General features: G+C 39.5%; 1 protein-coding gene across 10 annotated transcripts in view; it reads right to left on the reverse strand.

Annotated features, from left to right (window-relative positions):
* The window catches only part of ZPLD1 (zona pellucida like domain containing 1), a 451,025-nt gene that overhangs the window by 204,077 nt on the left and 231,324 nt on the right, over positions 1–15,624 (reverse strand). Inside the window, exon 2 of one of the 10 annotated variants that reach the window (XM_072966134.1) lies at positions 78–171. The exons of the other annotated variants lie outside the window; for them this stretch is intronic. The gene's annotated coding sequence lies outside the window, so the exon portion shown is untranslated. The remainder of the gene's footprint in view (positions 1–77; positions 172–15,624) is intronic. 10 annotated transcript variants of the gene reach the window in all.

Below are 15,624 nucleotides of genomic sequence, written 5' to 3' on the forward strand. Positions count from 1 at the left end.
GGTGCCACTAGAGGTCAGATTAAGCTTGGTAATGCTGTCTAATCTGGCGTGCACAATGAGCAAATGCAAAAGCTTACCTGGTACATTAATGCCTTGCCAGCAGTCCTTCACCAGATCCTTCTGAGCTAATAAACGTTGGCCCCAGTGTTATAGAGTAAAATAGGAAAATCCCTGAAACCAAAATTACATTCATTAATCTGTAATTTGCAATTGCCTGGTACCAGAGTCCTCGTCTTTCTTTTTTTGCCTGAATGTTGTTAGTTGAATGTGCCACCTGAAGCTCTATGCTCCGTGTTTGCTCCTGTTACTGTGCTAATCAATCAGCTACATGGAAGTGGGACTGCAAGACTAAAAATGTTACCTGCATCCTCATTATGCATCTAGGGTAACTGTACTAAGAATATGTAACTATGTATATGGAATTTGATCCATTGTATGTATTTGAAGTGAAATGTAAAGGAATGAATGAAAAAGAAAACAATGAATAAAAGGAAATACACATCATCCTTGGATACTTGCCTTGTATCCAAGCTTCCAATCAGCTCTAGGCACAACGGCAAAGTCCATAAAATTAGATTTTTCTCCCCATCCCTTCATCACTCCCACTGTCTCTCTTCTTGACATTTTTAGTCAAACTATGCTCTCTGGAGAGATCCAAAGAACTCAAATGCAGTAAGATATAAGAATCAGACAATGCAATTTTGCTCCTCTGGGCACATTTGCATTTTGTCAGAGACCAAGGCCTATTAATGGGTGGAATTTCATAAGCAGAATTGCCATTATCCAGAAACGTATTCATCTAGGGGACAGGATAATTGACAGCATCTTCAAAAATCATCTCAAGAGCTGACACCATAAGCCAACGACAAAGGCTGGCCTTGCCTCCAATTAAGGCACACAGCCTGAGTGCCTAAGGCAGTCTCTCTCTCTCATTTTTAACAGCATTTGTTGAGCATGCATCATTGCACGTGAGGTTCTGTGTGCACCTAAGGCAGGTTCCTGTCCTTGAGAAACACACTTAACTGAGTTCCTGATTCTGAGAGCTCTGAGTTTGTTTCGCTAATTCATAGGATTGCTGCTTGAGGACCTAATGACTTCTCTCTGCATGATGCGGCGGGAGCCTCAGGACCACCTCCGCAGTAAGGCCTACAGAATGGGGATGGTCTCCCCTATAACAATAAATGACAGGGACGGGGAGGGGGCTCCGAGAGTCATGCTGAAGGGATGGGTGCACAGGGTACTGACCTGACCACCCAACCAGAGGCTTCAGATTATTCATAATTTCCAGATAGCTCTGTGGTATGAGGACAAGGCAAAATGTTCAAGTGGCTGTAACTTAATAACACCAGAGGCAAGCAAATCTTAAAGCTTCGGGGACCTCTAAACAATTAGGGTTCTGATGCACTAACACTCAGAATCACAGCCCGCCTCCAGTTTCCTGTACATGAAATCACCATCATGGGTACATCTGCCTTGAAGCTACCATGACATACAAAAAGCACACAACAAAAATTCTCTTTGACATTTACTGTCTCGGTAAACAGAAATACCACCTCATATTTGCCTAGCACCTGGTAGTTTACAGAGTCACTCAGAAAATCCCTTCCCCTGTCCTGTAAGGTAAAACATCCTCACCTCACAGATTTTTGGAATTGGTAGGAGACGGTCTGCTCCTCCCTCCCCTCCACACTTACCCTTCTCACTGCGCTGGATGAGGAATTGTGAGCACTTCCTGACCCCCACCCCACGCTCCCACCATCCAACACCACCTTTCATAAGCACCACTTTGCAGATGATGAAATCGAGACTCAAACAGTTCAAAATTTCTCAGCAGCAGAAATTGTGCAAGTGGAGGAGCAGGGTCTGAAACTGGTTGATTTTTCAACCCTCATTCCATGAAGCCTCTTAGCAGCACCCAACACTGTTGATGCCTGTTGCTTTCTCGAACCCTCTCTCTCCAGGTTTTCACCGCACTGCACCCTCAATTTTTCTGCTACCTCTGACCCCTTCTCATTCTCCTTAAGGAGTCAGAATTGGTCAGTCTTAGGTCTGAGCTCTCTTATCTACTCTATTGTCTCACCTTGTTTTGTCTCTTACTCTCATAGTTTCAGAAGTTTGTTTTGCTGTTGTTGTCTGGGGGGGTGTAATTAGGTTTATTTAGTCATTTATTTTTAGAGGAGGTACTGGGGATTGAATCCTTATGCATGCTGAGCTACACCCTCCCCCTTTACTCTCATAGTTTTAAATATTACCTATGCTACATCTATTACCAAGTTTATGTCCCTAAGCCATGACCCCTGTTTGAGTTCCCAGATTTATTCATTCAAATGTCGACTTCTCATCTCCATCTTGATTATTTCCACATGGCTTTATTTTCTCACCCTAACCACCTCCAAATTCTTCTTCATCTCTTACCCAGAAAATTGAGTTTTACCCTCAAACTCTTCCTCTCTTTCTCCCACATTCAACCAATCAAAGTACTGTGGGCTCTACTCCCCAAATGCATCCTCAAAGCATTGCTTTTATCTTCAAATATAAAAATAAAATTATAAAACAATAGGAGAAAGTTGAACAATAAGTATTTAAGAATATTTTCAATGTACCATGAATTTTTATGTGTTTAGTATAGCAATCATTTCTAGAAGTACATACTGAAATATATATAAATGATATGTTGTCTGAGAATGGATTTAAAATATAACCATGCAGTGATAATTCCTAAAACTGGGTGATAGCACATCAGGCTCATTATGCTCTTTTATTTTGTGTGCATTTGCAAAATTCCATCATAAAGTTATGGAAAAATGTTCGATGGTTTGCCTCAAATAATGTAAGGCAATAAGACAATGTCAGACTTTATACTTTTATTCCAAGTAAGTTGTCAGCTTTATTAAGAGGGAAAAGCAATGGCAATTTAACCTAACAAGAATTTGCCCCAAATAATTCAAATTATCAAGACGCTTCTGTGAAATATACACTCACGTCCCCATCTTTAAAGATTAACCTTGCCTTAAGTCGATATTGTGCCTTAAAATATCAGTGAGAGTCTGAGAGCCATCATAATTACCAAGACACACACTGATCATGCAGAACATGAAATCAAATGCCCACAGTTTTTTTAGTGTTGGTTCAAAAACACCATGAAATAATTAACCCAGGCCTTTACAATATTTCACTAAACATGTAATACATATTAAATTTCCTACCTAAGCACAAAAGAAAAGCCATATACTATCAGTAAACATTGTCCTTCCTGCAGTAAGAACAGCTGATAAAATATGTGAGAAATAATACGGCTACAAATTGAAATATATTCTTTTGTCAGAAAATACTATTGGAAAATATGAAACTATTGCATATTTGAAGTAATAACTATTACCTGGTATGGGAGGTCTGTGACACAATTAGATGAAAATATATCTGTTTTTCACATATATACTTACGGTATATTCTAGATTTTTTCCAATAATGACATATATGAAATACTAATTTTCTTGTGAAGAACTGAAGGAAAAGTGTATGCAAAGACTTATTTAACTTAGTAAATTACTTCTTTCATGTGCATATGAACATAGTTTTAGCTAACTATTGAAGGAGTAGAAGCTTTGAATGTAATAAAAAATAATAACAATTTAAGGTATTAGAATATGTTATGGATAGAGTAATGACATGAGATGTATGCACTCTGTCATTAAAAGACGATTACAGCAAAGAAGATGAAACAGAAGTCTGCAAAGTAGTACCGAATGTCAGCAACACAACCGATTTTACAAAAACAAGATTTCAACAATACTTTGTAATGAAATGGAGAGCTGTTATGACAGCCTCTTGCAGTTCTTGAAATTCCCTGGTTATTCCATAGCAAAGCACTTAAAAGGTATCAAACCTACTGACTAGACACCCATTTTTCATGAGAACAGAATTATTTAACCCAGATAAAAAGCCTCTAAATGAAGTATTTCAGTAGATACTGCATCCATTTTGATGAATTTTAAAACACTAACTGATTGCCATAGAGAAGATGAGTATTACAAACTGAATTTCAATAAAACTTTGGCATAACTGATGTGTGAGATTAAAAACTGAGCATCACATAAAGCAGTAACAGCAAATGACATACTTCATCTGGGTATATATATATATATATATATATCATATATGATATATATATATCAGTGTGTTATATAATTATATCAGTGTTATATAATTATAACATTATGCCATTAAAACCAAGTATTGACATGAACTATATTGAAACTAGAACTTTGATTCTCAATATCAAATTGTTTAATTATTTTAAAATAAAGATATTCAACAACACAAAGAAATATTATTGAAAATATACTTAGTTCTATCATTTAAAAATTATTTAAAATATGATTTATTTCATCTTATCCTTTACTCCTACTCTTGTATGTGTTTTATAATATATATTTGTATGATTGTACATTCACATGAAGTAAGTATACATTTGGGGGATAGTTCACTAATTTGTTTTGTCTGATGAAGTGCCCCCAGGAATTCAAGTGGAAGTTTAAAGTAGCCTCATGTTCTACCATAAACGGCTCTTTGGGACCTCCTTCCCTCTGCTTATCAAAGTAAAATTAAGTTACAGTGAAGTTAAAGGACAGCCTTAGAGCCACAAGGAAGAACAGGGGATGTCACGAAGTTCAGTTCATAGAATACGTTTAGGTATCTGTTGCCAGGTAGCCAGAATTGGGCCTTGGTGAGCGCAGACTGAAATGGAATGAGGAAACTGCACCTGAAGGTAGAATAAAGAATTGTTAGCAGCTAAATCCTCTCCACTATACTAACAACAGAAGCAATGCATAGTCTCGAACTTTCCTCATGTACGTGGGCAAGAATCAGAAAACTGACTTATTAACAAGATTATTATTTTGGAGACTATGTTATGATTAGATCACCATGGCAAATCTCCTGGATGACAAGTCTCTTATGCAATCTTCTGGTACTGGAATTTTCCCCGAACCTTGACAAAGGGGTTTGTTAAGCAAATAAATAATATAAAGAAGAGCCTTCTCAAAAGAGAAGAATTTAGGAGTGCTCTATTAAGTCAACTGGTAGTGTCAATTAAGAATCATTCTTATCCAGTTACTAGGATACAAGATTCTCCTGCACAGTGGCTTTCTAACTTTTAGATGAGGACTCACAGTAGGAAATGCATTCCTCATCCTATCCCAAGAAACACATGAATATGCAATTGAAAAGGATTTCACAAAACAATTTTTTCCCTTACTACGCAGAACAAAATGGAGCGTATTTATTTTATTCCATTTTTAAAATTCTAGTCACACCTTCCTGAACTGATTCCCCTTTCCACCAATGAGTCCGCCCCTGCAGTTCGTACACACCACTCTAGCCCCGACAGCCTAGCTCAGCAAGCCCTGATCACAGCATCATTCTACACATCTGAAGTTAACACAATTGCATTTCTTCTTCTTTAATATTATTACTATTCCATACTTTAAAAAGTTCCAGACAGGCTGTCCCTTCAGATTGGAGTGAGTTTGCAAAATTTCACTGATCTTAAAAGTTCTTCTGATGGAGAACCCAGAGCTAGGGGGTTGGTGCTTGGAGGACAGAAGGTATATACACAGGTGAGTGAGGGAGCTGCACACCAGGTCCAGGAAGGTAATATAAATTGGCTGAGCTTCCAAGTTCTGAGTTGGTATTACAATAGCATGACTGTAATAATAAAGGGCAGCTCATAACAGACACATAGAGCACTTGCCAAGTACCAGGCACTGCTGTAAGCACTTCACATATATCGCCATTTATTCTTCTAAAACTCAGTGAGGTAAGGACTACTGTCTACCCCTTTTTATAGATGAAGAAAACAGAGGTTGGTTGGCCTATTAACTCTTCCATGGGCACCAATGAGTAAGAAGTCTAACTGGGATTTGAACTGGGGCTCTCAGTTCCAGGAGTCATGGTCTTAACCACTTACACTGTCTATCTCTAGATCTTTTCCAAAATCCTCCATTTTTAAAAAATAATAAATAATTTTTTTACTTACATGCAGGTTAAATAAAACTTGTCCATGGGTTACATGTTGCCCCTGAGCTGGCTGTTGCCTTAGAGAACAGTGCCCCTGTGGAGGGGCACTAACCTGGGAGTCAAAGGATGGGGCTCATGCCTGCCTCTGTCTTGCTGTGAACTCTGGGAAAATCTTGTTACCTGTCTGGGTTTCAGCATCCCTACCTTAAAAATGAGAGTCTTGAAGCAGATGATCTCTAAGGACCTGTCACTTACAACATTCTATGAGTCTAAGGCACTCAAGAGAAAAGGAAGCCCAAATCAAGAGAGAACACTGGAAATAAAGAGACTACATCTACCCAATGAGTGCAATGGAACCAGAAACATGTGAGCAGAGATAGAACAGGGGGAAGAGCAGTGAAGAAACAGAAGACCTACAATGAGAAAAGGTTCATAGATGCTGAGATTGGATTAGTGAGTTCTTCTAGGATCCTATTAAAGAAAGTAAAATGTTGCAGGTAAGATTATAGTTGGAGAATATTTACACGACTTTTTTTTTTCCTTTAAAGTAAGGATGGGGGAAAAAGACGACAAAGCCGAACAGACGGTAAAGACATGGCTTGAGTGTGGAGCAGGCAATGTCTAACGTAATCTTTTGCCAGTTAACTGAGAAATTGGCACGGCCAGGGAATTGGAGATGGAGGTTGCAGGGAGTGAAACAAGAATGTACAAACAGATCCTGGGCAATCTCAGAAGAGTGGTATGCCTTACTGGCTCACAATCAGTATCTGCAGACACTGAGCACGGCCAAAATGACTCCTGTCACTGGTCCATCTGTTATAAACCACTCCATTTTTCCCCAGAAACTCTTTTGGCAAGATGGATATGAAACTGCGTGCTGAAAATCAGCCATGGAATGCCCAGAACTGAATTCATCCTGAAAATTAATTGCTTTTTGAAATCATCTTTCTGGAAAGGTTTTAAAGAGAGCCTCCTGGAAACTGGGAATTATGAAAATAAATAAAGGAAACCTCATTTAATACACAGTCATAACGGGGGCATTGTCACTAACTACTCAGAACCCAGCAGGATAAGGAAAAATTTCTCCTTGCCCAGCAACAGCCTAGCCATTGAGAAGCAGTTACCACCTTGGATTCCTCAAAACAGCTCCTCCCAACTTCCTCTTTTCCTCCATAAAAGCAACCCCCTCTTCTCTGTTGTTTGGACTTGCTTATGGTTCACCATGGTTTGCTTGTCCTCAATTGCAATTCTCTATTATTTCCAAATAAATTCATTTTGCTGATAAATAACACTATTTTTTTAAGTCAACAGAGTTAAGCAGATGGTCCCTGGGCATCCCTCACTGCCCAGGGAAGCCTACCCTACTTCCTTCTGGGAATGGAGCAACATTGAAAGACATCTTTAAAATCCTGACTGGATACGAATTTCCTGTGAAACTGTGTGCCCTTAATTTGTACATAAATTAAGTCAGTTTTCTTTTTAATTGTGGCTCTTGTTTTAAACACTTACGAGGATGCTAAATTAAAATGCAGGTTCATAGGCCCCACCCTCAGGGAATGGGAGTTTTCACTCTTACCAAGCTTCCAGGCATAATGCAGGAAGAAGTTTCTGACTAAGTCCTCTGCCAGACTGTATTCTAAGGGGCTAACCTGAGATCCGCAGGAACCATTAAAGGCCAGAGACTCCAAGTTCTGTCACTTACAACTTCACCACTTATACCACTGATCTACCTCACATATTTGAGAAGTGAAAATTTCCTATCCTAAGAGGACATTCTTTTGCACCAAGATGTCTGAAGACCTTCCTTTTCTCCAAGTTAGTGTTCCATGGTTGAGCGCCGACCTTCATGGTTTTCTTTTTGTCATCATCGAGTAATTGCCAAGTTGCAGGAACATTTCTTTTAACTGGAGACATAAAAGTCTAACCTAGTGGAACTTATGTACTACTTGGACAAACAATAAACAGATAAATAAATTAGATAGAGTGTTAAAAGATGATGCATTCCATAGGGAAAACAAAGGAAAAAAACAGGGTAAAGAAGTGACCGGAACACTAAGAGCACTGCAATTTTAAACAGGATGGCCCAGTTGTCCTCACTGTGGAGGTAAGATTAGAGAAAGGATAGCAAGAAGGTGAGGAACTTATTCGGAAGGAAATTCCAGGCAGAAGGAAATTCCAGGCAGAAGGAAAGGCCAGTGTAAAGTAAATGTACCTGCAGTAGAAATGTATTTAGTTTCAGGGAGAATCACCTAGGAGACCAAGGTGGCTAGAGCAGAGTCTAAGGTCAGAAATGTAATGAAGTGGGGCAGACCAAGGTGACCGATGATCTCTAGGCCATGGTAAAGACTTTGACTTTACTCTGGATGAAATGAAATTGCTGTAGGGTCTTGAGTAAAGTGATGTGATTGACTTGCTTTACGTTATTATCGCTAGATCTATTACAACTTATTAGGTTGCTGGATTAGATACAAAGCGGTTAATGTCCAACAGGTCTTAAACCATAATCTTTGGGTTCCACTGGGCAGACATTATTCACCTTTCTACAGAACAAAATCTACCACTGAGGGCGGAGGTTATTTTCTCTGGAATGTGTATTTTTCATGTTTTTATTTTAAAAATCAAACTAGCAGATGCATTTTGAGTTTCACAAAACTCTGGCAAACAGGAGTGGTAGAGCATTTTTATACCCGTTTTATAGTTGATAAAGTATAGAAAAGTAAAGTGACACACTCAAGATTTAAATATATACATTTACAGTAAATGTGTGTGTGTGTGTGTGTGTGTGTGTGTGTGTGTGTATATATATATATATATATATATATATAATATTTATCTAGTAGATGGCATTGTTAAGTCTTTATTTTATTTATTAACCATACAAGTTACTCAGAAAACCTGGAAATGAGCCTTTAAAGGAACTAAATATTTATGTTGGTCAGAGCAGAAAGGTGAAAAAATAAACCCTGTATTTTGGGGGGTCCAGTCATGAGAAGAGAACCCACACAAGGCAGCCCTTTTTATTCAAGGAACTGGTTATAAAAGTATTGGAAGAGCTGAAAAGCTCAACAAGGTACAACAGAGAAACTCAGAGAGTAGCAAGAGCATGGCCCTATCACTGGTTCGGCTGGGGAGCCCAGAGGAGGAGGTACCAGAGCTCAGGAGCTGGGCCGCATGGCAGGAACTGGAACAGGTGGTTACTGGGACCACAGAGGATGGTCATCCAGAAGGAGCCAGAGCCAAAGGGAAGCTGTAGCCACTGCTGGAGCCCGACGGGGAGAGGATGCGGAGGTACCCAGGCCTTTCCTTTCCCGTCTTGCTTAACGTCCCACAATGCTTTCTGTTGGCTGAACCTCGATGGCAGCCAGTGAACAATCACAAGGGAGCTTTTGAGGAGCTCCGCTCCCTGTATTAGAGAGCACGGCGGAGAGGAGTAGGACATGGACCTGAAAACATACGGGCACAAGAATTCAAAAGGCAGATGCCTTAAAGATTTGGCTATGATGTCCCATGAGTTCCAAAAGGACCAAAGGAAGTTCAGGAGTTGGGGAGGAACTGGGCATGGTACAATACTGGGAATTTGCCAAATTGTGTGAGAATTTAAGTGTGGTAGATGAATGGGGACCTGGGAGTCTGGTACTTTCTATAGCAACCGACACAAACAGCAATTAACAGAAAAATGAAATTGGTCCTGCTGGACTCCAGACAGATGGTATTAGTGAGAGATGGGTCCTGGGGTTTATTATTTTTGGCATCAATGTTAGAAAAGGCCTGGGCATATACATAAGCCAAAGGGAAAGAGAGGCTATGGAAAGTGACAGAAATGGATAATGCAAAATGAAAAAAGGAAAGAAAGGAAGGAGAAAAAAGGAGGGGAGAGGGAAGGGGAGGGCAGAAGAGAAAGAAACAAAGAGAGAAAGACAAATACACTATGTTATCACTTTCATGTGGAATCTTAAAAAATAGAACAAACTGGTGAATATAACAAAACAGAAACAGACTCACAGATATAAAGAACAAATTGGTGGCTACCAGTGGGGAGAGGGAAGAGGGGAGGGGCAAGACAGGGGTAGTGGACTAAGAAGTATGAACCACTATGTATAAAATAAATAAGCTACAAGAATATATTGCACAGCACATGGAATATAGCCAATATTTTATAATAATCATAAATGGAGTATAACGTATAAAAATTTTGAGTCACTATTGTGTACACCTAAAACTAATGTAATCTTGTAAATCAACTATACTTCAATTTTTAAAAAAAAAAAAAATTAAAATTTTTTGTGACTATGTAAGGTGACAGATGTTAGCCAGACTTATTGTGGTGATCATTTTGCAATAATATACAAATATCAAATCAGTATGTTGTACACCTAAAACTGACATATTATATGTCAATTATATCTCAGTAAAGAAATAAGAGAAATAATAGAAAAAAAGATAGCTAATAAACTATGGCAGATAAGTGTCTCAGTCTACAAATTCTGATGTATAAGAGACACTTCATTTTTTTCTAAACTCCACCCTCTTTCTTGGTTTACCATTCCAGTGGGGTAGTAGAAATGCAGAGAAATTTTCCCTGAGTTTTGTTTTCATATAAATTCTGGAATCTCACCTAGTGCTAAGGTATGGATGTGCGAGTGTACATGGTTGATGTGTACACGTGAGGCTGGAGTGTGGTGTGTGCGTGTCTGTGCGTCTCTGTATGTCTGTGTGTGTCTGCCATTGGGGTGGGGAAATTGAAGGAGCACTTGCATTTGAACCTCGAAGACATCTCTCCACACTGGCGTCTGCTGACCCATCTGTTATCACATCTCGTCCTTGGTGGCTGGTACATCTGGGTACCTGAAAAAACATCCTTTGTATCTATCTGCATCGTCCCTTCAGAAACTCCTTCTGCACCATCCTTGGAAACAAAGGCATCACCTATTACTACCCTCACCACAAATCAGTGTGAAAAACTCTCTGAGGCTACCCACATCCCATCTGGGTAGAGTAATACCACGGAACCATTCTCTCTAATGTATCACCACCTGCCCAAAGCTCCAAAGGGAAGTGAGTTATAGGCCCTTTCTGCTCTCAGATCACACAAGCTTTCCGGAGCTGTCACCAAAGCCCCCGGCTTGACTCAGAGCAGGACACAGGACCTTCCTCAGAAACCCCCAGTCTTTCCTGCCTTTCCTCATCCATTTCTATTCTAACAGCCCAAGGAGTCCTTAGTGGTGAGGGAAGGGAACAGTGACAAGTCATATTCCTCACTACTCGAGCCACCTCTGTCTAGGTCTCTCTCTCCCTCTAATCACCAGGAAGAAAACAAAAATCTCGAAGCCTTCTCCTTCTGAGACAGTGAATATGGGCTAGTAATTTTTCTGCAGGCAAGGAAGAGACAAAGAGGAGAAAGAAAGTACCTGAGGGTAAAAAACACACTGGTTAATATTTCAAAATATCATACCCCAGAGAATCAAGTTCTGAGAGAAGGTGGTGGGCTGAGCTCAGAATTACAGAGAGGAGAAAGCTTGGGAGTAAAGGAACATTTGGAGATGAAGATTACAATTCAGCTAAATGGCTCTATCTTAAATGTTTCCCTTTCATGGGATGGATCTTCTCCATCAGGACAAGGATGAAAGCACTTTCTGGGAGTAAAATGAGACAAAGTTGGAGAAAAGTTAACGAAAAAGAAATCACCTGTGCAAGCTCTGTGCAACATAATCACGTGAATTTCTCACAACAAATGGGCAAGGTTGAAATCATAATTCTCTTTCACAAATGAGGAAACTCAGGTAAAGAAAGGTTTGGAATTTGTCCCAAGTGACACAGACCAGTGCAGGTGCTGTGAAGGCTTGAGGTGAGTGAAAAGATTTAGTACCCCAAGCTCACGGCTTGCTTCTTCTCTCACAACAGAGCTTAAAAATAAAGCTTGTCTTCAAGTATGCAAAACGCTTTAATTAGTAATAAAATATTTTTGTGCCTTTGACAATAGCTGTTATCTGGCTTGAGAAAATGAAAGCAGGACATGACTCAGCATGGAAAACTAGGACGTGTCTTGTGGGAACGTGTCTATAGTAACCATAGAAGACTCCAATTTTGCTGGGGCTTCTAAGGGCTAATTAGTCATGCTTCCTTAGAAACACCTATGCCTCCATCACATAACTCCTAAATACAGTACCCTTGTCCCAGCCCCTCGAGCGACTGGCCTGCACACATACTTCTGCCGGGATTTGTGTCCCGGAGTCAAGCCAGATGGGTAGAGGTGGAGTATGTTACAAAACAGCCAGCAGCAGGAAGCGCCAGGGCTGCGTCATTGCTCAGTCTCTGGAGAGCACTGAAAATCAAGCACAGGAAACAGAGTTCAGTCTTGGAGTTTAATGTGGATCGGAAACCAGGCACAAGGTCTGAAAGTCAGAAGCTGGTAGAAGTAGCACAGAATTGAAAATAACATTCAGGGAGAAGCTTGGACTTCCATTCTTTATAAACAATCAACCATCGGTATTACCAAAGAAATCAGCAAGCTTTAGAGACCATCACCAATGTAAAAATTTCTTAAGTCTCTCTTTTCATTTGCTAAATAAATAGGGGTCATACGAGGTATATCATTTTATAATCTGATTTTTCCCTTAATGTATCATGAATATGCCCCTTTATTTCTCAGCCAACAGCAGTTTGGTTTTTACCACCACTGCTCGATTGCCTGCCCTGGCCCAGGAAGCCAGTGATGTAATAACTGCTAGACCTAATGGCCACTTCCAGTTCTGGCTCACTTGCCTTGTCCTCCTTGGCCACTCCTTCCATAAAGAACATGCCTGCTCTGACCGCCTCCACATTCCTCTATCCTCGTTCTCCCTTCACCTCTGGCTGCTCCCTCTGATCCCTTTCACAATTATTTTCTTCTGATAACCTCTGAATATGAAAGATAGACATTCTGGAAATGTGGCTCTCTCATCTTAAACACTCTTCTTAGACACTCTCTTTTACTGATCATCTCCACAATTTGACCCACAAAATCAAAATCTCAGCTTTGCCCCTCTCCTAAACTCTAGACTCTTAGCTATAATTCAACCCAGATTGTCCACTGACTTGTTAAACTCAATGTGCCCAAAGCAGAACGTTTTCTTCTTCTTTCTCAAATATGAAGGTATCTCCCTTTAAGCTTGGAGACAGGAAACCCTCACAGCGTCACCTTGCCTCTTCGCCTTGGTAACATTAATTAACGCAGGGCTAACATTGATTGAACTCAAATACTATGTCAACAGCTTTATAGACATTATTTTATTTAATCCTCACAAAGCACTTTACAGCAAGGAAAGGGAAGCTTAGGAGAGTAAAGACACTTGCTCAAGGACACCCAGGAAGTAAGTGCAGAGCTAAGAGTCTTAGCAGTTTGTCTCCAGAGCCCATAGCTTGTACTCCAGCTCCACATTTTTATGAAAAGACTCAAATAAGCCTGGGCTTTTGCAGAAGGAATTTTCACTTAGCAACCATGTGAAAAGAAAACAAAATTCAAAATATAAGAGTAGATTGAGGTACAAAGCATATATTGTTTTTTCAAATGTTAATAGTGTCTACCTGCATTGATCTAGCCAGCTCAGCTTGGCACCCAGCCCTGGTCCTTCTCCTTACCACAGTCCTCTCTTTTGGCTGTTAGACCAAATCAAACAGACTCTTTGCCCAAGGAAAGACCTGGGCAAAGTGTTCAACTTCTTCCAAATGTTGCTCATTAGAATTAGCCTGCTAGTGACGGTGTATATAAGGGCTCCTCTTATGTTCTGATTTGGTCCTCTGAGCCCAGCCCCATCCCCTGCAGTAAGGAGAATGCTTCCCTACCCTACCACTGAGCCTCAGACTTTTCTGAAACTACCTCCTCCTTCTCCCCCTAACTGACTCACACCTTGGAAGTTCTAATGCTTCTACAACTCATTCTTGTGTGTGCTATTTGGTACTGAATGATGTATTTGACTAAGTGATTCCTGATGGTGGTGAGACCCCTTAGTAAAGACCAATTTGTTGTGGCCTTCTGGTGGCTTTGTTGCCCAGACACTATTATCCTTCAGCCAACCTGGCTTTGTCAGCTCCCACCAGCCACCAACTGACTTCTGCTCCCATCCCCAAGGCCTAGAAGGAGACTTCTTAATTATTTCACCATTTTTTTCATATTTTTTTAATTGAAGTATAATCACTTACAATGTGTCAATTTCTGGTGTGCAGTACAATGTCCCAGTCATGCATATACATACATATATTCATTTTCATATTCTTTTTCATTAAAAGCTATTACAAGATATTGAGTAGAGTTCCCTGTGCTATACAGAAGAAATTTGGGTGTTTTTTAATATATATATATATATATATATAGTGGCTAACATCTGCAAATCTCAAACTCCCAGATTTATCCCTTCCCACTCCCTTTCTCCTGGTAATCATAAGGTTATTTACTATGTCTGCAAGTCTGTTTCTGTTTTGTAGATGAGTTCATTAGTGTTCTCTTTTTTCTTTTTTTTTAGAGTCCACATATAAGTGATATCATATGATATTCTTCTTTCTCTTTCTGGCTTACTTCACATCAAATGATGATCTCCAGGTCCATCCATGTTGCTACAAATGGCATTATTTGATTCTTTTTTATGGCTGAGTAGTATTCCATTGTATAAATATACCACTCCTTCTTTATCCAGTCATCTGTTGATGTACATTTAGAATGTTTCCATTTCTTGGCTATTGTATATACTGCTGCCATGAACACTGGGGTGCAAGTATCTTTTCAAATTAGAGTTCCCTCTGAATATATGCCCAGGAGTGGGGTTGCTGGATCATATGGTAAGTCTATTTTTAGTTTTTTAAGGAATCTCCATACTATTTTCCATAATGGCTGCACCAAATTACATTCCCAACAGTGTAGGAGGGTTCCCTTTTCTCTACACCATCTCCCGCATTTATTGTTTGTGGACTTCTGAGAGATGGCCATTCTGACTGGTGTAAAGTGATAACTTACTGTAGTTTTGACTTGCATTTCTCTGATAATTAGTGATATTGAGCATTTTTGTATGTGCCTATTGGCCATTTGTATGTCTTTACTGGAGAATTGCTTGTTTAGGTCTTCTGCCCATTTTTGGATTTGTTTGTTTTTTGTTATTAAGTTGTATAGGCTGTTTATATATGCTCGAAATTAAGCCTTTGTCCATCACATCATTTGCAAATATTTTCTCCCATTTCATTGCTTGTCGTTTTGTTTTGCTTATGGTTTCCTTTGCTCGGCAAAAGCTTATTAGTTTAATTAGGTCTTATTTGTTAATTTTTGCTTTTATTTCTATTACCTAGGAGAACATTGCTAAGATTTATGTCAGACAATGTTTTGCCCATGTTTTCTTCTAGGAGATTTATAATATCTTGTCTAATGTTTAAGCCTTCAAGCCATTTTGAGTTTATTTTTGTGTATGGTGTGAGGGAGTGTTCTAACTTCATGGATTTACATGCTGCTATCCAGTTTTCCCAACACCACTTACTGAAGAGACTGTCTTTTCTCCATTGTATATTCTTGCCTCCTTTGTCAAAGATTAATTGACTATAGGTCTGTGCGTTTTATTTCTGGGCTCTCTATTCTGTTCTATTGAT

Source organism: Vicugna pacos, chromosome 1 (genome assembly GCF_048564905.1).
Source record: "Vicugna pacos chromosome 1, VicPac4, whole genome shotgun sequence".
In the NCBI taxonomy this organism is placed as follows: Eukaryota; Metazoa; Chordata; class Mammalia; order Artiodactyla; family Camelidae; genus Vicugna; species Vicugna pacos.